The sequence below is a fragment of the Stylophora pistillata genome, chromosome 14 (assembly GCF_964205215.1).
Source record: "Stylophora pistillata chromosome 14, jaStyPist1.2, whole genome shotgun sequence".
In the NCBI taxonomy this organism is placed as follows: Eukaryota; Metazoa; Cnidaria; class Anthozoa; order Scleractinia; family Pocilloporidae; genus Stylophora; species Stylophora pistillata.
Genome location: NC_142532.1, coordinates 277618 through 301429, shown reverse-complemented (window position 1 = coordinate 301429; position 23812 = coordinate 277618). Strand labels below are relative to the sequence as shown.

The window sequence follows — 23812 nt, the reverse complement described above, 5'->3', positions numbered from 1 at the left end:
ACACGGGTACACAGGGTACACACGGGTACACAGGGTACATATGGGTACACAGGGTACGCACGGGTACACACGGGTACACAGGGTACACACGGGTACACACGGGTACACAGGGTACACACGGGTACACAGGGTACACACGGGTACACAGGGTACACACGGGTACACAGGGTACACACGGGTACACAGGGTATACACGGGTACACAGGGTACACACGGGTACACAGGGTACACAGGGAGAATGGGTAACAGGGAGTCTATATGGAGACTGGGTAACGGGTAGTCTATATGGAGACTGGGTAACAGGGAGTCTATATGGAGACTGCCATGAATTACTTGCCAATTTCTAGGTTATGCACTCCTTATAACACGTTTTTGTTACATTGCAATGCTGTGGACTTTGCTGATGTCCTTCACACAGTCAAAACATGTTTAATCACGGACAGTAATGTCAAAGACATGCTTCAAATTTCACAACAGTTTTTTGTCACTGGAAAGCCAAAGACACAGCTAGAGGTGAGAAATTAAAGAGCTGTCTAGAGGTTACAAACATTATAAGGTCAACATCAAGGTTTTAAGTTTTTCAACACGCTAAGTCGGGAAGTTCAATACTCTGAAGGCATCAGCTTGTTTATCAAAGGCTTTAAAAAATTCTTCTTTGAATTTTTAGTTTATAAATATATTCTTCTTTAAGCTATATACACACCTTTTCTTTTTTTTTTTTCTTTCTTTTTCTTTTTAACTTAATCTAAATTTTCATTCAGCACCTTTGATTTGTATGGTTTATCCTCTAGTTAAATAAGGAAGCCTATACTTAGTAAGCCCCCAGCTTCTAATCGGCTTCCTTGCTGTTACCTAGCTCTTCAGTTCCTTTGATTTTGAAGTTAATTTAGTTAGAATAGTTCATTTTATCTTTGATGTATCATAAATTTTGTATTCGGTTAATTTTTTTATTGGTAATGGCAAACTAAAATGAATGAATGAACGAATGAACAATGATAATCATTAATTATAGTAGAAAACATATTTATGAAATGCTTTCGGTATGAAATAATCCCTAACCCTTTAATTTGACCCTTACATGTGATTACCATCTAATTTCTCCTTACAGTATCACCCCTGAATCACACATTAAGGTCATAAGAATAGAGGAAATGATCACCATCTTTATTGTTAAAAAAATTCTCCTTGTAAGCACCTTAGGAAATGTATAGAGAACAGTATGGAGAATATGCAGGTGTAAAGGATTAGTAGTGGTGACTTTTGTTAGTAGACACTGACTAAAGTTGTCCTTCAGTCATGTAATTTAGCTAATTAAAAGTATTCCTGTAAACTTCAAGAATGAAATGGTTAATTCATTAATTTGTTAATTCAAACATTGCATGAAACATTTCTTCCAGCAACAAATTCTTCAGCTGATGGTTGGAAACAGAACAGTGCTCTGCTCCACGGAGAGAGAAGGTAGGTCACCCTTAAAATCAACTGAGTTTCATCATATCACAAACTTTACAGCACAAGTATTAACTATTGTCTAAACTTGCAACTTTTTTTACATTGCTCCTTTTCACATATCTTTCTAATTCTTCTGTGAACACAGATGGTCAATACTCACTATCTGAGAAAACAGTTGATATGTTCCTGGAGCAAGATGTGCCAGTAGATGTGCTTGATGACCTGGTACTAAAACAATCTCCAGAGCACAGGAACCCCAATCCTCCTCTATCTCATTCATTTTCACAAGAATCGTTCACGCAGGTAATTTTAAACATCGAGAAACTAGCTCTGAAATTCAGAGAATCCCTTCACTGGCTTCAGAAAATTCATATTTGTTTGGTCCTTTGCATCAATGGGAATGGCCTAGTAGAGTGATTTTGAGGTTGAAATAAGTGGGGAAAAAGAGGTAAGAGAGATTAAAAGAGTCGCTGTCAGGCTCTGCAGCTTCTCTTGTGGCTATGTTGCCCAATCATGGAGTGGCATTGGTGTCCACAGAAGCTGCAGGGGTGGGAGTGGCCAGTGGGTGTGTAAGTTTGGGGTCGTTTTCAGCATTGGCAAAATATAAGTTATGAACTACTAAGTGAGTATAATTTAACCTCTAGCATATAAAATGTGGACAAATCAATGAAAAATTGAAATCATGAAAAAGTGAAATCACTATAATTAATTACCAATTGTTGGAATGCCATGGTCTCAATTTTGGCCACTGTGAAAATTATGTTAATCACTGTGTATTGTCTGCTAATGAGGAAAGTTTTCTGAGAAAACTTAGTAAAATGCTTCTGTGTTTTTTAACCATGATTAAAACAGAGATTTGTTTTAAATGATCAAAGAAACTGGCGTTATCAGGGAAATCTTCATCCCCCTGGGTAATCTAGTATTTTAAAAAAAGAAAAACAGGAGTAAAGGAACATATATGTTAGATACAATGAAAGTATATGAAGTTCATATATTTTGAACTGCGGTATTAGATACGAATGATGCACGATCCTCGCGGTAGATAGCGCTATTTAAGCAATAGCGAAAATCATACATATCTAATACCGCAGTTCAAAATATATGAACTTCATATATTTTCATTGTATCTGATTTATCACTTTCACGGGTTTATTACGAATCAACTTAACGGCTTGCTCCCAGTTGGCTTGTTAGCTCAATTGGTGAGAGCGCTGCACTAGTATTGCAGAGGTCAGTGGTTCGAATCCTGTACAGGCCTGATTTTTTTCAGGTCTGATTTCCGCTATTGCTTAAATAGCGCTATCTACTGCAAGGATCGTGCATCATACGAACATATATGTTGTACTTAATTAGTACATACTGTCCCAAACGACCTTCAGCTATTGTTTGTACAGTTTGGTTGAAAGCTGGATTGTTCAGTCCTGAGCTAAATAGCCATCTTCTCAGTGCTGATTTCTCTGAGGGACAGCCTTATCCACATCGGCAACATTGTTCAATAGACTCCTGATAGCAACAAGAAACGTTTTAGAACATGTTTTTTGCCATAGTGCTAAGAAACATTTGTTTGCTAAATATTGGTCTTTAATCCACATAATATGTATTGTATATTTTAATATCTCATAAGTTACCTTGATTAATTTTATTATTGTTATTATACTTTTAATTAGTTACTACATATATATGTATACATACTTAGATTAGATTAGTATTGTTACAGAAGAAGAGCCTCTTAATTGTTGGAATCTGTAATAAATCAAAATAAATCAAAATAATAAATAAATGAAAAAAAATATGAACTAGTGTGAAGTTAGGCATACCCTGTGAGCAGAGCCTTTTCTACTTTTCTTCTTCTTTTCTTCTTTTTAATCGATTCAAGGACAGGTTAAAAAGGCTCTGCTCGCAGGGTAAGTTAGGCATGGTCTTGACTTAACAAGTGATCTGTTGATTTGTTAATCTTGTACATGTTGTTTTGAAAACAGGATCAATTGCTGAAAGTTTATCGAGTTACCTCAGGCTTCTAGTGAATTCGAGAGATGAACTAGCTTTGTCTCAGGCCATCCATATCCCTCGCAGGGACTTGGCTCATAAACAATTTACAGTATTGAGGAAAGTTGCAGGGGAAAAAAAGATGCCTATGTTTCAGGTACCACTCAATTTCAGGTGTTTCATTAAGGACTGGGCACTGAGCAAATTGACTGGTTTTAAGGAAGTTTTTGCCCACCTGATTTGACCATATAGAAGAAAGTCTATCTCATAAAGAAGTTAAGTCCAAAGAGTTTTGCCTGCCTATGAAAACCAGTTGCCCCCTTACTAAAAACTTAGATGAAACCCCTGCAATTTTTTTTACAGTGAATATTATCATGAAAATTCTGCAATTATGAACTGCTATCAGCAAATGACAGTTATCAAAATAATTGCTGTGAAGACCACACATGCGTAAAATATTTCTGGCTAAGCCACTTTTAAATAGACACAGAAGTTAAATAGGGTGTGGGCGATACATTAGCAAAGTGTTTTCAAAGAGTGGAATCAATCACTATTAGACTAAGAGTGTTGCAATTGTAAGGGTCAAAATTTTCAATTCATTTGGAAAATTATCCCTTGGTGTTTGAGAAGCAATTCTGGCGTGTTGAAAGAGTCTGGAGGGTGAAACAAGAGGTGGCAGCTCAGTTATTTTTCAAGCATTTAAATCATGATGTTGATATTCTTGCATGCATGTATATCATTGCATTCATCATCATCGGTTTATGTCATCATTGAGGACAGGTAACAAAGCAAAAGCTGTAATCTTTCAATCCATATTCCTGGAGTTCTTAGATACTTTCTAAACCAATTTCCTCATTCCAAGAAGTTGCTGTGACAATGTATACCTCCTATCTGTGGCTGATCCTGCCTTGCTTCTCAATAGATTGGCTCCTTGATAAACAACTGAGAGATAGGATTGAGCTGTATTCTAAAATGTATATAGTCTGATCCAGTGGTGAAAAAACAATTTTTTTTCTCATCATTATCCGTAGCAGTTGGAGGATAATATTACACAGTTTTCTCTAGTTTTCTTTCCTTCCCATGCCAACAGACAGCTGTCTTGTTTATTCTGAGGATACGATTGGGTGGAAAGAGTTATGCACCAATTGATGACAACCCACTTCTCCCATTAACTAAGGTATATATCAGTATATCAAAATTTATTATTCCCTTTAGTGTACCAAATAGAATTTTTATAAATATATTTCAGCTGTTAGTAGGTGTCAGGTCATTTTACCACAAGAGAGAATCTTTACTAAGCCAAAGAGTTCTTGGCAGCCCAGTTGGTGTAGACTTTTCTGTCCCATACTCATGGCTAATGTTTAATAACTTCCTTCATCTGTGGTTTTCAACAATTTTTTTTTTACAGGGTCTTGGAGAGTTTGTGACCTTTTTCCAAAAGTTACAAACTGTCTGTGAAGAAACAGCAGATGCAAAGTAAGATAGTTGTAGATACATATTGTACACTATTTTAATTTAAGAACATGATCATTTCTGCAAAGGAAGGTTTTAAAACCAAGATCAATTTTGTTCTTCCACCAAACTCTCAGTGATAAAAATTAGAAAACTGTTGCATCTAGATTCTGAGGCGGACCCAGGGGTGGTTTGGGTGGTTCAGTCCAACCCCCTAAATTGTCCCTCAAAATGCTGGAAATCATGTTTCCGAAGACCTAATTTTCAAAATCTGCTGGGGGAGCATGCCCTTGGACAATCAACGAACCGGCCCCTTGACTAAATCTTGAATGCATCCCAGTCAGATTAAGGTTGTTTTACAAGTTAATCATGGGAAAAATCCTATTATTTTGTTGAGCACCTTTCATTGGATGGGGTACTTCCGAAAGAAAAGCATGCACAAAGGAGTCTAACCAGTTAAAAGGATTGTCACAGTACTGCAGTAAAAACATTAAATACAGTTGACTGAGTGGTGAGATTGTCCGAAGTGATTGGCATGTTTGAATAAACCCTGTGAAAATAAGTTGTCTGCTTATCTTTCAGAACTGCTGTCTTAAGATTCATGAACATGCTCAAAGTGAGCATTATTAAATCCAAAGAAAAGGTTTTTACAAATGAAAGTATTGCCAAAACTGTGGAATCTCTGAAAGAAAAGGTGGAACAACTAAGCTGCAAAATATGTGATGGTGGCCAAGCAAAGTCATCCATGGCAGGAATGAATGTGTATTTCCTGATTCAGGCTGTATTAGATGAGCATGACTAGAAAAGTTGTCTCCAAGAATATGACACAAGGGACTTGAGGTGTGCTCTGATGACACCAGAAATACCTCGTGGAAAATCAAAATTACGATCTACACTTAGTCAGTTCAGGTAAGGTGGAACAGTATTGAAAAACTCTGGGACTTTTAGACATCGCATGGCAAGCTCTAAGCTAGCTTAGTAGTAGACCAGCTGGCACTGGTGCAGATGTTGTCACTCTCTCCTCTTCCTAGCAAGAAATTTTCCTGGCACCAAGTGGAGAGACAATTTGTCTCTCCACTTTAACAGAATAAATCAGTAGGTAGTAATTTCTGCATCAAGAAAACCTTGGCAAGTTGTATGCAGCCCCAGTTTTGCCTGTGAGGTACAATTCTAAGTAAATTTTTATTGTCCTAAGAGAAGTTTTAAGTGACATGATTAATTTTTTCTTGCTGGAACACCTGATTCGGAGTCTTCAGAAGGAGCTGTCACACCACACAAGGATCAGCCACCAAAACACAAACCTGAAAAGGTAAGATACTGGTAAACTGTCCAGTGAATTTAATCAAGGTGAAATCTAAGTAAAGACACTTTTTATTTTATTATTTTGTTCAAAGAGGGTTATCTTAATTAATGTACCAGCAAATTATATGTTATGTTTCCTCAAGGTGCATCTTAGAAAAGCTTATATTAATTTTTTCCTTTTTCTTGTAGACACCATTTGAAAGCTATAGAAAAGTGTGTGGCGATATGAGCTGGGCCAAACCTGCCTTCAACATTCTGATAGGACTAAGTTCAGCTAACAAAAGAGACCTGATGAGTGCTGCCATAAGCAATGATACTTTAACATCTCGTAAGGAATGTGGCAATAAATCTTACGTTGAGGATACATCCAAATGTCACACCAAGAAAAGAACTTTAACAGAAACTATGTATGACAAAGAGAACATCTCAACTGGCATCTCAACTGGCAACAAAACCATTAAATATGTAGCAAAACCACCACCCAAACGCATGCTCCTTGAGAAGGACATCACTGTGCAAAAGAGCACAAAACGCAAAACTAGTGGAAAAACATTGTCCAAAAGAAAAAAGATTCCATTTCTTCAAGGGCAAAAACAGCTCACCAATTTTTTTAGGTGATACGTATTACTGACAATTACATCACAACATTTGATTCATTTTCATGCATTTTTTTATTTTTACATCACTATGCCAAGAGCATCATGATTGAATTTTAACACATATAACTTTTTAACACATGTATAACTTGGGACCATTGTCACCCCTAGAGAATTATTATTACTTTAACTACCAGTCAGAGATATCATTGCAGAACTATTTATTATTTTTATATGATTAATCTTTGGCCAAAGCCAAGCAGAACAGAATTATTCTCTATAAAAACAAAATTATTTTCAAGTACAAAATTAAATGGTTGTTATTTTAACCCTTTAATTCTTACGAGTAACTGGGAGAGAATTTCTCCTTACAATATCAAATAAATACAGTATCAAGAAGTGATGAGAATAAAGGAAAATATCAGTTGGGGGATAAATAGTTGATCCAACACTGAATTCTCCAAACTGACATCATCAGGATCTATGCAGAGGAAAGTAGAGAGAATTACTAGTTTAAAGGAATCTTGGGAAATAAAGGGTTAAGGGTGCATTATGTATTAATTTTACATCTAGAATAAAAATAAAGATATCATCTGGCCTGGTAATTCGAAATCTATGAACTCAACAAGGTAGAACAGCAAAGTAAATAGCAGGTAACGAACTATTTTCCATTCCATTATAAAAGTGTTATGTTAACACAACCTATTAGAGTACACATGAATGACATGTATAAAAAGAAAAGAATAATTAATCCCCTACTGTAATGAGCAGCATTGTCCTTATTATCTCAGTGCAAGTATGTCGCCCCCGCAAACCGAACCAAGAGCTTGCAAATCTCCATCTGTTGCCATCCTCACAGCTGTAAAGTCCATCTGTAGTAAGGAAAAATAAGTTTATCTTAGAGAAAAGTATGGAGTCAAACTAGTCAAGTAAAATAAGCCACTTGAGGTGTAATACGAATACGTAAACTGTGAAAAAAAAATAGATAAAATACTTGCAGGTCCTATGGGTATATTTCCCAAGATAAGAAACACAAAAAGGAAAAAATGGCAACAGATACTATAGAATAATACATGGATGTACACAGATATGGAAGTGCTCAACTCATTATATCATGTACAGCAAACAAATAACATCTTGAGTTTATATGGAATTTCTCTGCAAGTGTTCAACTTAATATATCAAGCAGTAAATAAGTAAGACCTTGAGTTAAATACAAGAAGAGAAATTCCATATGTATACAAGCAACATTTGCCGTATATCATGTTCAACATGTACATGCCATATATCAGGCCCAACATTTGCCCTACATCAAGTTCATCTACTTTGGAATGTTTCATAAATTAGTGGGCAAAGGACTACATGCTTGTCCAATTTGGAAGCAATTAAATTTAAAAAAAAAAAACTTTTTTTCTCTCATCCAATTATTTCCAAATCAATTACTTTGGATTCTAGGAATGATAAATAGCTACCAATATAAAAATTAGTTTGTATGCAATGAAATTAACCTCACTAAACTCGTTAGGGAGTAAAATTTCTTTCAAATTATTACCTCAAAACCGAGGTTAGTCTGGCTATAGTTTTAATACTCACAAAAAAAATTTAATTGGCAGCCATTTATGAAAAGGGTCAAAACTATTCCCAGTGAAGCACAAATAACCGTCCCATCTTGAAGTTAAATGATTAAAGGTTTCTCGAAAGTAAACCAGACGTAACAAGAAGGTAAGGAAAGTGTGAAAAGACAATCTGAGGTATCAAATTTAAGTGCGCCACAATCTCGAGTCTAGTACAGGAAACAGTTCTCAACGAATTCTTACCCTTTCGTCTTTAAACTGTTGGCAAAAGCCATCTTTAATCCCACGTTCTTCTTTTAAAAAATTGAAAACCTAAAGAGAATGCAGCCAAATATAACTTTTTGTACCTTCAGCATTTCTAATTTGAACGAATGACAGGAGAAAGTGTCAAAATACCTGGTTCGGACCTCCGAAACAAGCTGCTCTCTTAGAGAATCTATGTTGTTTATCGGCAATGCAACCCAGCCTGCGTGCCACTCGGCCCAGCTAGGTAGCCAGGCAGGTAAGTCGCAAGAAAGTAGCAAGAAAGTCGCAGCTAAGTCACAAGAAAGTAGCAAGTCGCAGATAAGTCGCGAGAAAGTAGCAAGAAAGTAGCAGCTAAGTCGCAAGAAAGTAGCAGCTAAGTCGCAAGAAAGTAGCAAGTCGCAGACAAGTTGCAAGAAAGTAGCAAGAAAGTCGCAGATAAGTCGCAAGAAAGTAGCAAGAAAGTAGCAGCTAAGTCGCAAGAAAGTAGCAAGTCGCAGACAAGTCGCAAGAAAGTAGCAAGAAAGTCGCAGCTAAGTCGCAAGAAAGTAGCAAGAAAGTCGCAGCTAAGTCGCAAGAAAGTAGCAAGAGAGTCGCAGCTAAGTCGCAAGGAAGTAGCAAGAACGTCGCAGCTAAGTCGCAAGAAAGTAGCAAGAAAGTCGCAGCTAGGTCGCAAGAAAGTCGCAGCTAAGTCGCAAGAAAGTAGCAAGAAAGTAGCAGCTAAGTCGCAAGAAAATAGCAAGTCGCAGACAAGTCGCAAGAAAGTAGCAAGAAAGTCGCAGCTAAGTCGCAAGAAAGTAGCAAGAAAGTCGCAGCTAAGTCGCAAGGAAGTAGCAAGAACGTCGCAGCTAAGTCGCAAGAAAGTAGCAAGAAAGTCGCAGCTAAGTCGCAAGGAAGTAGCAAGAACGTCGCAGCTAAGTCGCAAGAAAGTAGCAAGAAAGTCGCAGCTAGGTCGCAAGAAAGTCGCAGCTAAGTCGCAAGAAAGTAGCAAGAAAGTCGCAGCTAAGTCGCAAGAAAGTAGCAGCTAAGTCGCAAGAAAGTAGCAGCTAAGTCGCAAGTGAAAAAAAAGAGAGAGGAAAGTGTATGTCCCTTTGAAGCCACCGTAGGTTGCCACCATATTTTGAAAATGTTCGATTTTTGGCTACATTTCCTCTTAATCCCAAGGCCCGCGAAGCAGATTTTCAATTGGGGGGGCTAATGCGAACGCTTTAGCGTGAGCCACCAGGTAGGGGAGCCGGGGTCATGCTTCCCCGGAAAAATTTGAAATTAAAGTCTTCTGAAATGGCTAGAAATGGATCTAAAACTGCCAAAAGTGCATCTGTTCACTTGAGACCAATATTTGTTTGCCCTGGAATGGAGGTTTCCCAAAAGAGAGTTTTCTCTGCAAATTTTTTCTCTAGCTGTGTGCTTAACAGATTTCTTTCTCTCTTTGTACTTCTGTAAAGTTTTCCTGTAGAGGATCCGATGCATTGAGCTCTGTTGCTGACATTTTTACCCACCAAGGAAAGTGTGTTTATATTTAATCTTATTTGAGTTCCCAGTTCTCAACTGAAAGTAGGAGATCAAGGTGCAATATACAACAGAGAGGACAATGATATGCACTATAAATGATCATGAGATTCTTAACGCAATGAAAAAGATGGTTTTCATGAAGATGTCTTTTAGATAGTTTATATAAACAGATATACATGTATGTTTGCCTTTAGAATTGTGTTGATGCTTTTTATATGCTTAAGTTTGACAAAAAAGTGGCAGCTATAATGGGCCCATTTAGTTGTGTAAAGCTTTGTGTTCGCCACTGTGAAAGGTTATGTTTTGCGATCTGAAGTAAAAAATAAATATTTTAATCACACCACAAAAAGTTTGCACCAGCAGGGATTTTTTTCTAGATGTAAAATTAATACATAATGCACCCTTAACCCTTTATTTCCCAAGATTCCTTTAAACTAGTAATTCTCTCTACTTTCCTCTGCATAGATCCTGATGATGTCAGTTTGGAGAATTCAGTGTTGGATCAACTATTTATCCCCCAACTGATATTTTCCTTTATTCTCATCACTTCTTGATACTGTATTTATTTGATATTGTAAGGAGAAATTCTCTCCCAGTTACTCGTAAGAATTAAAGGGTTAAAATAACAACCATTTAATTTTGTACTTGAAAATAATTTTGTTTTTATAGAGAATAATTCTGTTCTGCTTGGCTTTGGCCAAAGATTAATCATATAAAAATAATAAATAGTTCTGCAATGATATCTCTGACTGGTAGTTAAAGTAATAATAATTCTCTAGGGGTGACAATGGTCCCAAGTTATACAAATCAGTGCTATCTGGTATGTGTTAAAATTCAATCATGATGCTCTTGGCATAGTGATGTAAAAATAAAAAAATGCATGAAAATGAATCAAATGTTGTGATGTAATTGTCAGTAATACGTATCACCTAAAAAAAAATTGGTGAGCTGTTTTTGCCCTTGAAGTAATGGAATCTTTTTTCGTTTGGACAATGTTTTTCCACTAGTTTTGCAATTTGTGCTCTTTTGCACGGTGATGTCCTTCTGAAGGAGCATGCGTTTGGGTGGTGGTTTTGCTACATATTTAATGGTTTTGTTGCCAGTTGAGATGTTCTCTTTGTCATACATAGTTTCTGTTAAAGTTCTTTCCTTGGTGTGACATTTGGATGTATCCTCAACGTAAGATTTATTGCCACATTCCTTACGAGATGTTAAAGTATCATTGCTTATGGCAGCACTCATCAGGTCTCTTTTGTTAGCTGAACTTAGTCCTATCAGAATGTTGAAGGCAGGTTTGGCCCAGCTCATATCGCCACACACTTTTCTATAGCTTTCAAATGGTGTCTACAAGAAAAAGGAAAAAATTAATATAAGCTTTTCTAAGATGCACCTTGAGGAAACATAACATAATTTGCTGGTGCATTAATTAAGATAACCCTCTTTGAACAAAATAATAAAATAAAAAGTGTCTTTACTTAGATTTCACCTTGATTAAATTCACTGCACGGTTTACTAGTATCTTACCTTTTCAGGTTTGTGTTTTGGTGGCTGATCCTTGTGTGGTGTGACAGCTCCTTCTGAAGACTCCGAATCAGGTGTTCTAGCAAGAAAAAATTAATCATGTCACTTAAAACTTCTCTTAGGACAATAAAAATTTACTTAGAATTGTACCTCACAGGCAAAACTGGGGCTGCATACAACTTGCCAAGGTTTTCTTGATGCAGAAATTACTACCTACTGATTTATTCTGTTAAAGTTCTCTCCACTTGGTGCCAGGAAAATTTCTTGCTAGGAAGAGGAGAGAGTGACAACATCTGCACCAGTGCCAGCTGGTCTACTACTAAGCTAGCTTAGAGCTTGCCATGCGATGTCTAAAAGTCCCAGAGTTTTTCAATACTGTTCCACCTTACCTGAACTGACTAAGTGTAGATCGTAATTTTGATTTTCCACGAGGTATTTCTGGTGTCATCAGAGCACACCTCAAGTCCCTTGTGTCATATTCTTGGAGACAACTTTTCTAGTCATGCTCATCTAATACAGCCTGAATCAGGAAATACACATTCATTCCTGCCATGGATGACTTTGCTTGGCCACCATCACATATTTTGCAGCTTAGTTGTTCCACCTTTTCTTTCAGAGATTCCACAGTTTTGGCAATACTTTCATTTGTAAAAACCTTTTCTTTGGATTTAATAATGCTCACTTTGAGCATGTTCATGATTCTTAAGACAGCAGTTCTGAAAGATAAGCAGACAACTTATTTTCACAGGGTTTATCCAAACATGCCAATCACTTTGGACAATCTCACCACTCAGTCAACTGTATTATTTGTAACTGTATTAACTGTAATATTTTTACTGCAGTACTGTGACAATCCTTTTAACTGGTTAGACTCCTTTGTGCATGCTTTTCTTTCGGAAGTACCCCATCCAATGAAAGGTGCTCAACAAAATAATAGGATTTTTCCCATGATTAGCTTGTAAAACAACCTTAATCTGACTGGGATGCATCCAAGATTTAGTCAAGGGGCCGGTTCGTTGATTCTCCAAGGGCATGCTCCCCCAGGAGATTTTGAAAATTAGGTCTTCGGAAACATGATTTCCAGCATTTTGAGGGACAATTTAGGGGGTTGGACTGAACCACCCAAACCACCCCTGGGTCCGCCTCAGAATCTAGATGCAACAGTTTTCTAATTTTTATCACTGAGAGTTTGGTGGAAGAAAAAAAATTGATCTTGGTTTTAAAACCTTCCTTTGCAGAAATGATCATGTTCTTAAATTAAAATAGTGTACAATATGTATCTACAGCTATCTTACTTTGCATCTGCTGTTTCTTCACAGACAGTTTGTAACTTTTGGAAAAAGGTCACAAACTCTCCAAGACCCTGTAAAAAAAAAATTGTTGAAAACCACAGATGAAGGAAGTTATTAAACATTAGCCATGAGTATGGGACAGAAAAGTCTACACCAACTGGGCTGCAAAGAACTCTTTGGCTTAGTAAAGATTCTCTCTTGTGGTAAAATGACCTGACACCTACTAACAGCTGAAATATATTTATAAAAATTCTATTTGGTACACTAAAGGGAATAATAAATTTTGATATACTGATATATACCTTAGTTAATGGAAGAAGTGGGTTGTCATCAATTGGTGCATAACTCTTTCCACCCAATCGTATTGTCAGAATAAACGAGACAGCTGTCTGTTGGCATGGGAAGGAAAGAAAACTAGAGAAAACTGTGTAATATTATCCTCCAACTGCTAAGGATAATGATGAGAAAAAAAATTGTTTTTTCACCACTGGATCAGACTATATACATTTTAGAATACAGCTCAATCCTATCTCACAGTTGTTTATCAAGGAGCCAATCTATTGAGAAGCAAGGCAGGATCAGCCACAGATAGGAGGTATACATTGTCACAGCAACTTCTTGGAATGAGGAAATTGGTTTAGGAAGTATCTAAGAACTCCAGTAATATGGATTGAAAGATTACAGCTTTTGCTTTGTTACCTGTCCTCAATGATGACATAAACTGATGATGATGAATGCAATGATATACATGCATGCAAGAATATCAACATCATGATTTAAATGCTTGAAAAATAACTGAGCTGCCACCTCTTGTTTCACCCTCCAGACTCTTTCAACACGCCAGAATTGCTTCTCAAACACCAAGGGATAATTTTCCAAATGAATTGAAAATTTTGACTCTTACAATTGCAACACTCTTAGTCTAATAGTGATTGATTACACTCTTTGAAAACACTTTGCTAATGTATAGCCCACACCCCATTTAACTTATGTGTCTATTTAAAAGTGGCTTAGCCAGAAATATTTTACGCATGTGTGGTCTTCACAGCAACTTTTTTGATAACTGTCATTTGCTGATAGCAGTTCATAATTGCAGAATTTTCATGATAATATTCACTGTAAAAAAAATTGCAGAGGTTTCATCTAAGTTTTTAGCAAGGGGGCAACTGGTTTTCACAGGCAGGCAAAACTCTTTGGACTTAACTTCTTTATAAGATAAACTTTCCTCTATATGGTCAAATCAGGTGGGCAAAAACTTCCTTAAAACCAGTCAATTTGCTCAGTGCCCAGTCCTTAATGAAACACCTGAAATTGAGTGGTACCTGAAACATAGGCATCTTTTTTTCCCCCTGCAACTTTCCTCAATACTGTAAATTGTTTATGAGCCAAGTCCCTGCGAGGGATATGGATGGCCTGAGACAAAGCTAGTTCATCTCTCTAATTCACTAGAAGCCTGAGGTAACTCGATAAACTTTCAGCAATTAATTGATCCTGTTTTCAAAACAACATGTACAAGATTAACAAATCAACAGATCACTTGTTAAGTCAAGACCATGCCTAACTTACCCTGCGAGCAGAGCCTTTTTAACCTGTCCTCGAATCGATTAAAAAGAAGAAAAGAAGAAGAAAAGTAGAAAAGGCTCTGCTCACAGGGTAAGTTAGGCATGGTCTTGACTTAACAAGTGATCTGTTGATTTATTTATCTAACATATATGTTCCTTTACTCCTGTTTTTCTTTTTTTAAAATACTAGATTACCCAGGGGGATGAAGATTTCCCTGATAACACCAGTTTCTTTGATCATTTAACACAAATCTCTGTTTTAATCATGGTTAAAAAACACAGAAGCATTTTACTAAGTTTTCTCAGAAAACTTTCCTCATTAGCAGACAATACACAGTGATTAACATAATTTTCACAGTGGCCAAAATTGAGACCATGGCATTCCAACAATTGGTAATTAATTATAGTGATTTCATTTTTTCATTGAATTATCCACATTTTATATGCTAGAGGTTAAATTATACTCACTTAGTAGTTCATAACTTATATTTTGCCAATGCTGAAAACGACCCAAACTTACACACCCACTGGCCACTCCCACCCCTGCAGCTTCTGTGGACACCAATGCCACTCCATGATTGGGCAACATAGCCACAAGAGAAGCTGCAGAGCCTGACAGCGACTCTTTTAATCTCTCTTACCTCTTTTTCCCCACTTATTTCAACCTCAAAACCACTCTACTAGACCATTCCCATTGATGCAAAGGACCAAACAAATATGAATTTTCTGAAGCCAGTGAAGGGATTCTCTGAATTTCAGAGCTAGTTTCTCGATGTTTAAAATTACCTGCGTGAACGATTTTTGTGAAAATGAATAAGAAAGAGGAGGATTGGGGTTCCTGTGCTCTGGAGATTGTTTTAGTACCAGGTCATCAAGCACATCTACTGGCACATGTTGCTCCAGGAACGTATCAACTGTTTTCTCAGATAGTGAGTATTGACCATCTGTGTTCACAGAAGAATTAGAAAGATATGTGAAAAGGAGCAATGTAAAAAAAGTTGCAAGTTTAGACAATAGTTAATACTTGTGCTGTAAAGTTCGTGATATGATGAAACTCAATTGATTTTAAGGGTGACCTACCTTCTCTCTCTGTGGAGCAGAGCACTGTTCTGTTTCCAACCATCAGCTGAAGAATTTGTTGCTGGAAGAAATGTTTCATGCAATGTTTGAATTAACAAATTAATGAATTAACCATTTCATTCTTGAAGTTTACAGTACCACTTTTAATTAGCTAAATTACATGACTGAAGGACAACTTTAGTCAGTGTCTATACTAACAAAAGTCACCACTACTAATCCTTTACACCTGCATATTCTCCATACTGTTCTCTATACATTTCCTAAGGTGCTTACAAGGAGAATTTTTTTAACAATAAAGATGGTGATCATTTCCTCTATTCTCATGACCTTAACGTGTGATTCAGGGTGATACTGTAAGGAGAAATTAGATGGTAATCACATGTAAGGGTCAAATTAAAGGGTTAGGGATTATTTCATACCGAAAGCATTTCATAAATATGTTTTCTACTATAATTAATGATTATCATTGTTCATTCGTTCATTCATTCATTTTAGTTTGCCATTACCAATAAAAAAATTAACCGAATACAAAATTTATGATACATCAAAGATAAAATGAACTATTCTAACTAAATTAACTTCAAAATCAAAGGAACTGAAGAGCTAGGTAACAACAAGGAAGCTGATTAGAAGCTGCATGGGGGCTTACTAAGTATAGGCTTCCTTATTTAACTAGAGGATAAACCATACAAATCAAAGGTGCTGAATGAAAATTTAGATTAAGTTAAAAAGAAAAAGAAAGAAAAAAAAAAAAAAAAGAAAAGGTGTGTATATAGCTTAACAAAGAATATATTTATAAACTAAAAATTCAAAGAAGAATTTTTTAAAGCCTTTGATAAACAAGCTGATGCTTTCAGAGTATTGAATTTCCCGACTTAGCGTGTTGATAAACTTAAAACCTTGATGTTGACCTTTTAATGTTTGTAACCTCTAGACAGCTCTTTAATTTCTCACCTCTAGCTGTGTCTTTGGCTTTCCAGTGACAAAACACTGTTGCGAAATTTGAACCATGTCTTTGTGATTAAACATATTTTGACTCTGTGAAGGACATCAGCAAAGTCCACAGCATTGCAATGTAACAAAAACGTGCTATAAGGAGTGCATAACCTAGAAATTGAATTTTTTTCTTCATCCATTGACAACTTATAATTCATGACTGCTTTGTGGGCTTCAAGTACATCATGTAATTTCACTGTAAACTCCCCGGCTTCCTTAAAGAAAAAAGATAGAGCCATTATCAATATTTCTGTCAACAAATCATCATCATATCGATCTTTTAAGACTGACCGGATGGTTACAAAAGCTTGGTGCCACTTACACTGACCGCCTCCCAGTTAGCTCAATGGATAGAGCGCTGGACAGTTGTGTGGGAGGTCGAGGGTTCAAGCCACGGCCGGACCAACACTCAAGGTCTTAAAATAATTGAGAAGAATTATGCTTCCCTTCTATAACATCAAGAAGTGGTTAGATATTCTAGTCTTCTCAGATAAGGACAAATAAAATTAATGGAGGTCCCATCTCCCGCAGGAGGGGTAGGAGATGCACGAGATTACTGTGTGATGGATGTCCTTCCCCGGGGTGGGATGGGTGGGTTGGGTTTAGGTGGATGAACCTAGTAGGGGACTACGTGTCCTATTGTTCTTCCACCTATACAATGTACAAATCTTTTGAAACACAGAATTGTCTTTTATTTTATTTTATCAACTGAGTAAATCGTGTATGAACTCTTCTGAACAAAATCGAAGCCTAAATATCTTAAAAACTTTAACTCTCAAGATCTGAAGGTTAATTCTCCCCTCTTGCTGCTGCATATTTCCTTGTAAATTTTGTGCGTGAAGACCTAAACACTGCAAATATGAAGTGAGCTTAAGCTTACTGCAAATTGGTTAACACCAAACTTTGTTGATTTTATCTTGTAGCTGCTGGTATCTTAACTAATTCTTCACACATTCACAATTTACGACAATTTTTCTCCATCAAAACGCTTACAAAGTACAAACACAATAATTGGGCCAGCACGTGTTGCCCACAATCAAAAAAACTTTCCAAAGAAAGCCAGATCGCAGGTTACGCCAAGGGCACCAAAAATTCATACCATGAGGTTGCTCTAAGGAGCCTTTGATTTTTTCATGTTACATATTATGGTAATTGTCTAGTACCTCCATCCAGAAACCTACTTGTTATCATAAAGTAAATATGATGGAGAAATGTAAGACTGAGTTTCATGCTCATTTGAATTAATTCAAAGTCAATTGCAATTGTTCAAACATTAACCATTCCATTTCCAATATCTAGTTTTAGTAATTCTCTTTACTGCCTGCCATACAGTTCTTATTATGTTACTACTGATAATTTAGTTGTGGATCAACTAACATTCCCCTGCTTTTCTGCTTGATAGTATTGATATTGTAGGGAAAAATTCTGTCTTAGTTGGTTACTCACCATGGGTATTAAAGATGGAGTGGATTATCAACATTGACATTGAATGTACCTGGTTTCACTTGTTCTGTATGACAAGTCCCAAACAAATCAACAAACAATGGATCCTGAAAAAATCAGATGAATACAAATTTTTTTTAGGAAGATTACAGTTTAAACTACCAGAAAATATTACCAGTTTAATACTAACACTGACCTGGTTTTGCGCAAGACAAGTTAGTCTCCTGTAGTAATTGGATTTGTTGGAGAAAAGCGTACAATTATGCCCTGGGAACCCTTGCCAGGTAACAGACCACAAGTTGATTCCAGCTTGAAGACACTTTGACTACAATCAATCATGAACTAACAAAAGCAAAAATTATTACATAAGAACAAACAATTAAGTGTTTAAGCTAAAGGTTTATCTGTTGATATCAAGTTATTATCTAAAACAATTTCTTTTCCATAACACTGCCATTCTGAAGAATATGACACCAATCGGAAAACGAGACCTGTAGTTTAGCTGTAAATTATAATTATAAGTAGCCCTATAGCGATCTCCCTCCAATGGACTTAGCCAGAGGGGAAAAACAGGTTGGAGGGAAAAACCATCTAACAAAAGACATGAGCTGATTTTTTTTGCATTCTGAAGGTGGAAGCATCTGTTAAACTTTGTAAACATGGGAATTTTATAAGATAAGTGACCTTTATCCATAGCAATTATGCTTACATAATAAGCACCAGATAGATTACCAGATTTTCAAAAGATTTCAAAGGCAACAGGGACTCAGTGAATATTTTTTTGGTTATTTTTGCTCATAATTAACTAATTATCAAATTGGACTTGATCTTTTTTCTCTAGTACTAGTCTTATGGTGATGTCATTCCCTTATCATGGAACTTGTTAATCTCCCAGATATCATAGAAAACACCAAGTTAAACATGATTTAGTGCTCAAAGGAGCTGACCTTGCACCAAGGGAAAATGAAGTAATGTTCCTGAAGGAGATAACCAATTTCTTTTGGAAGTAACTGAACAATTACACCAAAACATTTATTTACCTTTCATGAATAATTGTTAAATAAAGAGAGTAAATCCAGAAGTGTTTGACCTGAAAAGCTGCAGGAACATCTGAATTGTTAACAACCTTGAAACTTTTAGCTGAAAACTTGCTAGATTCTACAACTCCCATATCAAGATAGTCAGAGTCAAGACCAACTTCAGGCCCTAAAGAACAGATTGAAATTAAGAAAAACTTGAACATTTTTCAACAGGAACTTCCTTGATTAGAGAGCAAGTGCGGTTCACAATGTCCATGATTGATGTGAGATTACTGTTGACTGAAGAAAGAGTGGAGGGGTACTCAGGTCTATGACACTGGGCTCTCAGAACCTCAACCCCATTATAAACAATTCTGTGGCCAATTAGAGACTCCATTACTTTTAGGCAAATGTAATTTTTGCCATCTCAACTTTTTTCTATGCATGGACTACCTTATAAAGCCTTTCAAGTCACCCTAAAATAAATTAAACACATCCTTATGATAAACATCAAATGATGACATTTCTCTGAATATATAATTTATTTAATCATTTTATACTAGTCTTCTGAGTTTATGAGCTGTTAGAGCCTATAAAAGCACAAACATATCACTACCTTTACCTATTCCAGTGCATTTTATAACTGAACAATTGGTAGCTCCAAGAGCTATAACTTCCAGATAATCCACTGAGTATAAACCAGGATTCTGTGGAGTAAATGATACCTGAAATAAAAGAATACGAACAAAATACATCTTAAATAAAGATCACATACCAGTGAGCAGTTGTCAAAAGAATTAATAAACACAAGTGCAGATACAAGAAGAATATACAGAGAAATATTCAGTTCACAAATATTGCAAACAGAGAACAATCCAATCGAGTCCCTTCAGTTGGTAATACATAGATTCACATGCAACAAATAATTACCTTAAAAAATGAATGGTTGCATTATAATTAAATTAACTTGTGATAGGAAAATGACAATCCTTACTGTTGCTGGGCATCTGCCTGCAATCCTTTGACAGTGAGTTTTGTCTTAATCACCTATTTTTCTTCTTTACTAGAGTTAAAGCTGATGGTGTGAGCCTATAATGTAAGATAATAAGGAATTATTTACAACACAGGGCTTATGACAGTGTAACAATTAATTCTATCAAATATGTAAAACCTGATTGAAGATATAATTTATGAGAATAACTGACGTGTATATAAGACCAGTATACCATCAAAAATGTTTTGTTTTACTAGAGATCCTGTAACAATTTACAGGGGATCCTAAACGACAATTAACAATTTAGAAAAAAATTTGCAGTACACTTAAAATGCCCACCTGAGTTTCATTGGGTAGAATGATTCCTTTAGAGGGATCAATGCTAAGACTTTTTAAGTGAGGTCCAGGGTTTTCCATGCAAACCTGATGGGTAAAATAAGGTTTGTTGACATTACAATTACATTTTATTACAGTACTGCATCAATCAATTCAAAGCTTCAGCATCTCTGCCCCTTTCCCCCCCCCAACCCCTGACATTTGAACTTTTGATAACTGGTTTCTTCAAATTCCTGAGAAGGGAAAAAAAAAAGAGTTCAAATGTGCCCATTTTTTTCTCAAGAAAAAAACAGTGACCATGGCTTTCTACACATTGGCCAAGCTATAAAACCTAGTGAAGTATTTACCTTAAATACATTGATATTTAAGGATATAACACTTGTATTCTGCTGGAGAGACTGGACACATCTCTACAAATTTCCCACCCACCCCAGTCATGCAAGGTTCAACCTGCTACCGCTTCCCCTTCCATTCAGATGATGGTTATTCTGTAGGGAGGGAGGGGACATTGAAGTTTTGAATTGATCGTCACATATCAGTAATCATTAATATTCTTATGGATAAGGATGTATAAGGATAATTTATTTTATGTCAGGTACACAGGGAGTGGTTGCCGGTTGCCCAGATCTCCTGAGCCAGGGGTTCATGATAAAAGGGACTGACATTACTAGATTCCTCATTCTAGGAAAAATGATAAATTTTAATTGATGGGGAAAGGGAAGGTGGCCTTAGTTTGACACTTAGGAAGGTTGAGAACATTGAACACACCTCAGTGCAATCCTGGAAGCGTTCTTGACCTCAAACAGCCTTGTTGATGCTGTACCTAAACAGGTTGGTTTGAAATGAACAGTTCCCTGTAAAACCCCAAAAATTTACAATCAGATATAACAAATCACCTGGTTTTCCACTTAACATGAACTTTTTACTCTTATTAAAACAACAGAGATACTTAAATTAAGATTGATTTCAAAGCAGTAACTAATGGATTGGTAAATCTTAGTCAAAATATAACAAGGAGCTGTTCATAATTGATAACCATGCCATTATGGATTCAAATCAAAGAGTAATGGTTCAATCGAAAATGTCCTAAGATTACAACCTGATTATTGAGTTTTAGAGATGGAATCTCTGCTGATCCAACAAGGCTTATTTCCCAAACAAAGTTGTAAAGTACTCAGTACAAAGTTTCATATATCACATGTTACAAAATAAATGTCACTTGCTAGACAAAAATTGCATTTGATTGTATGTATTGCTGTGTCATAAGCCATGTATTTTTGTTTGCAAAAGCCTGCAAATTCAAAATAAGCAGTGTGGTATGATTGCCACACACTAAACTACTGACTAACCTCACTTGCTCTAAAGCGCCACACCAGGAATTATTGGCCCGCTGTTATTTTTGTACACACTTTGCTGGGCTCGGCTGTACTGTCACAACCTCAGGTGAATCTTTCCCAGTACAGCCCTTATGCTTGATTGGTAAGAAGTTATTATTTAATTTAATTTTTGCTAAGGTTCCCATTTCCATTGGTTTCTTACAGACTGCTATAACTTATTTCTCCTCTAGTTTCAACCATACTTGTTCCAGACCCAAGGTAGAAAAATAAAGATAAAATCTTACAATTTGTTTTGTAACTACCTTAACTGATTGTCATCAAATGCAAAATGGATCGGATTCTGCCCATTGCTGGTCAACAGCAGTGTTCTGTAGGACATGCCATCCACAGTAGTGGCTGGAAAGACCTAAACATTCCAAAAAAGGGACAAGTTACTAATCATATGCTTTGTCAACTAACAGAATACAATCATACTGGCACCACCTAGTAATACATTATGGTGGACTAAAACTGTTTCTATCCATTAGTTTAGGAACAGCATTATTCTAACAAGGGTAGTGTAGTGAAGCATTTGTCCCATTTACACAAGCAAAATGTTTTCTTAAAATTAGGTTGACCTGAATAATCAGTTTGAGAATCTTCAATGGGGAAAACATATCAAACCATGCTTGAAAAAACAGCTTTAATGTCTGTTTTAGCTTTGGTGTGAATGGCTAAATTATCACTTACCAGCTGTTGTACATCCCATTGACTTCTGGGGATAAATGATTCAGTCCGCATTGCAAATGTGAGTCATAAAAATAAAATCCAATCAATTTTTTTCGGTGAAACAAGGAACTTGGATTCATTGATGTTTCATCAATGAAAATTCTAGATGTAACATCAAAACACTTAAGCTATTAACAGAATATGGAAACAAAAACAGAACTAAAGCCCTGTATCGTTGAATCTAACCATAAACAGAGTTCAGTTCAAATTACTTATTAAAGTTAATTTCAGCACAAACCTGTAGCACTGAGCGAAAGACACCAGGGAGGACACTTCAACCAGTCGATAATCTCTCATACTCTGTTCCAAAATACAAATAATATTATAATAACTATTGGTGTGACTCAATATCAAGGGCATACTTCACCTGATAGGCAGAGAATTAAACGTCAAAAAACATCTTAATGACACTATCAGAACTCTCAAGTTAATTGCCTGACAAAGAATAAGATTTTTTACCACAATTCCTAGCCTCTGATTGTGACACCATGGGTGTCCCCTTCTCGACAGAAGCGGAGGGAGGGGGGTGTGTATTTAAGGGAATAATCCCCTGGAAAATTGCAATAAAAAGTAATAGCAAGGACATGCATTTCTTCATTCTGAGTGATAACTTCCATTGCTGAAGTGTGAAGTGTTTGAAGCAAGTACAAAGGAAACAAGGAGTAAGTTCTATTTATCAAATGAAAATCAGTTATATGGGTACTGAACTAGAACTGCAGTTTGCTATCTCAAAATCAACAATTTGAATCAGAAACCTTGATTTCATGACAAATAAATAAATGGTTGTTATGAGCTTGGAAAAAATTTAGGCTTCTTAACAGGTACACCAGCACAGGAAATAAATCCCTCACCTTATAAAATGTATATCACTCCAGGTCAGCACTAAAAACCTGATTAGCAGCATTCTATTAAAAAAAAAATTAGAATTACAAATTGAACTGTAAACAGAATCAGACAGTAAAGGCAAAAATGAACCAAGTCCAAGTGAATGAAAGAAGCATAGACAGTGTTTACTGACAGTATCAAATAACTTACTGGTCTAAATGTCACTCGGAATGATGCAGTCTTTAGAGGGAGGATGTCTGCTTCATCTGGGGAAACAGAAAATATTCCTTGTTGTGTCTATCAGACAAAAAGGAGCAAAATATAACACAAGAAGAAATCACCATGTAACATTTATTTGCAATTTAAATTATGCGGTAAATGGTTTGAACCCGGGGGTAACATGTGAAGGTGTAGTCTGATCGTCCGGGTGAGTGTAGTCCTGAGAAGGACTGTTGTCGGTGGCAGTGACTGACGTTTCGACAACCTGTGCGGAAGTCATCATCAGAGTCAAGTGAATGATTGTTG

The 23812-nt window shown here is 36.3% G+C and overlaps 1 long non-coding RNA gene and 2 pseudogenes across 3 annotated transcripts; 1 reads left to right on the top strand and 2 right to left on the bottom strand.

Moving 5' to 3' along the window:
• Positions 1 to 237: 237 nt before the first annotated feature.
• LOC148716022 (uncharacterized) lies at positions 238 to 7390 on the top strand (annotated as a pseudogene). The gene is made up of 9 exons (XR_015995708.1): positions 238 to 513; positions 1398 to 1458; positions 1595 to 1752; positions 3429 to 3592; positions 4526 to 4612; positions 4844 to 4911; positions 5470 to 5795; positions 6120 to 6196; positions 6379 to 7390. The product of XR_015995708.1 is annotated as an uncharacterized LOC148716022 (transcript).
• On the bottom strand, positions 3009 to 8850 carry LOC148716021 (uncharacterized). Its single transcript, XR_015995710.1, has 5 exons — positions 8756 to 8850; positions 8603 to 8671; positions 7545 to 7657; positions 6126 to 7266; positions 3009 to 4887 (listed from the first exon to the last, which is right to left on the bottom strand). It is a non-coding gene; the product is annotated as an uncharacterized LOC148716021 (long non-coding RNA).
• Positions 8851 to 10425: 1575 nt separating this feature from the next.
• On the bottom strand, positions 10426 to 21893 carry LOC148716020 (uncharacterized; annotated as a pseudogene). The gene is made up of 16 exons (XR_015995707.1): positions 21126 to 21893; positions 20361 to 20444; positions 20022 to 20116; positions 19650 to 19752; positions 19049 to 19214; positions 18205 to 18350; positions 18012 to 18115; positions 16524 to 16780; positions 15570 to 15630; positions 15276 to 15433; positions 14250 to 14418; positions 13230 to 13316; positions 12931 to 12998; positions 12025 to 12351; positions 11639 to 11714; positions 10426 to 11458 (listed from the first exon to the last, which is right to left on the bottom strand). The product of XR_015995707.1 is annotated as an uncharacterized LOC148716020 (transcript).
• Positions 21894 to 23812: the final 1919 nt, after the last annotated feature.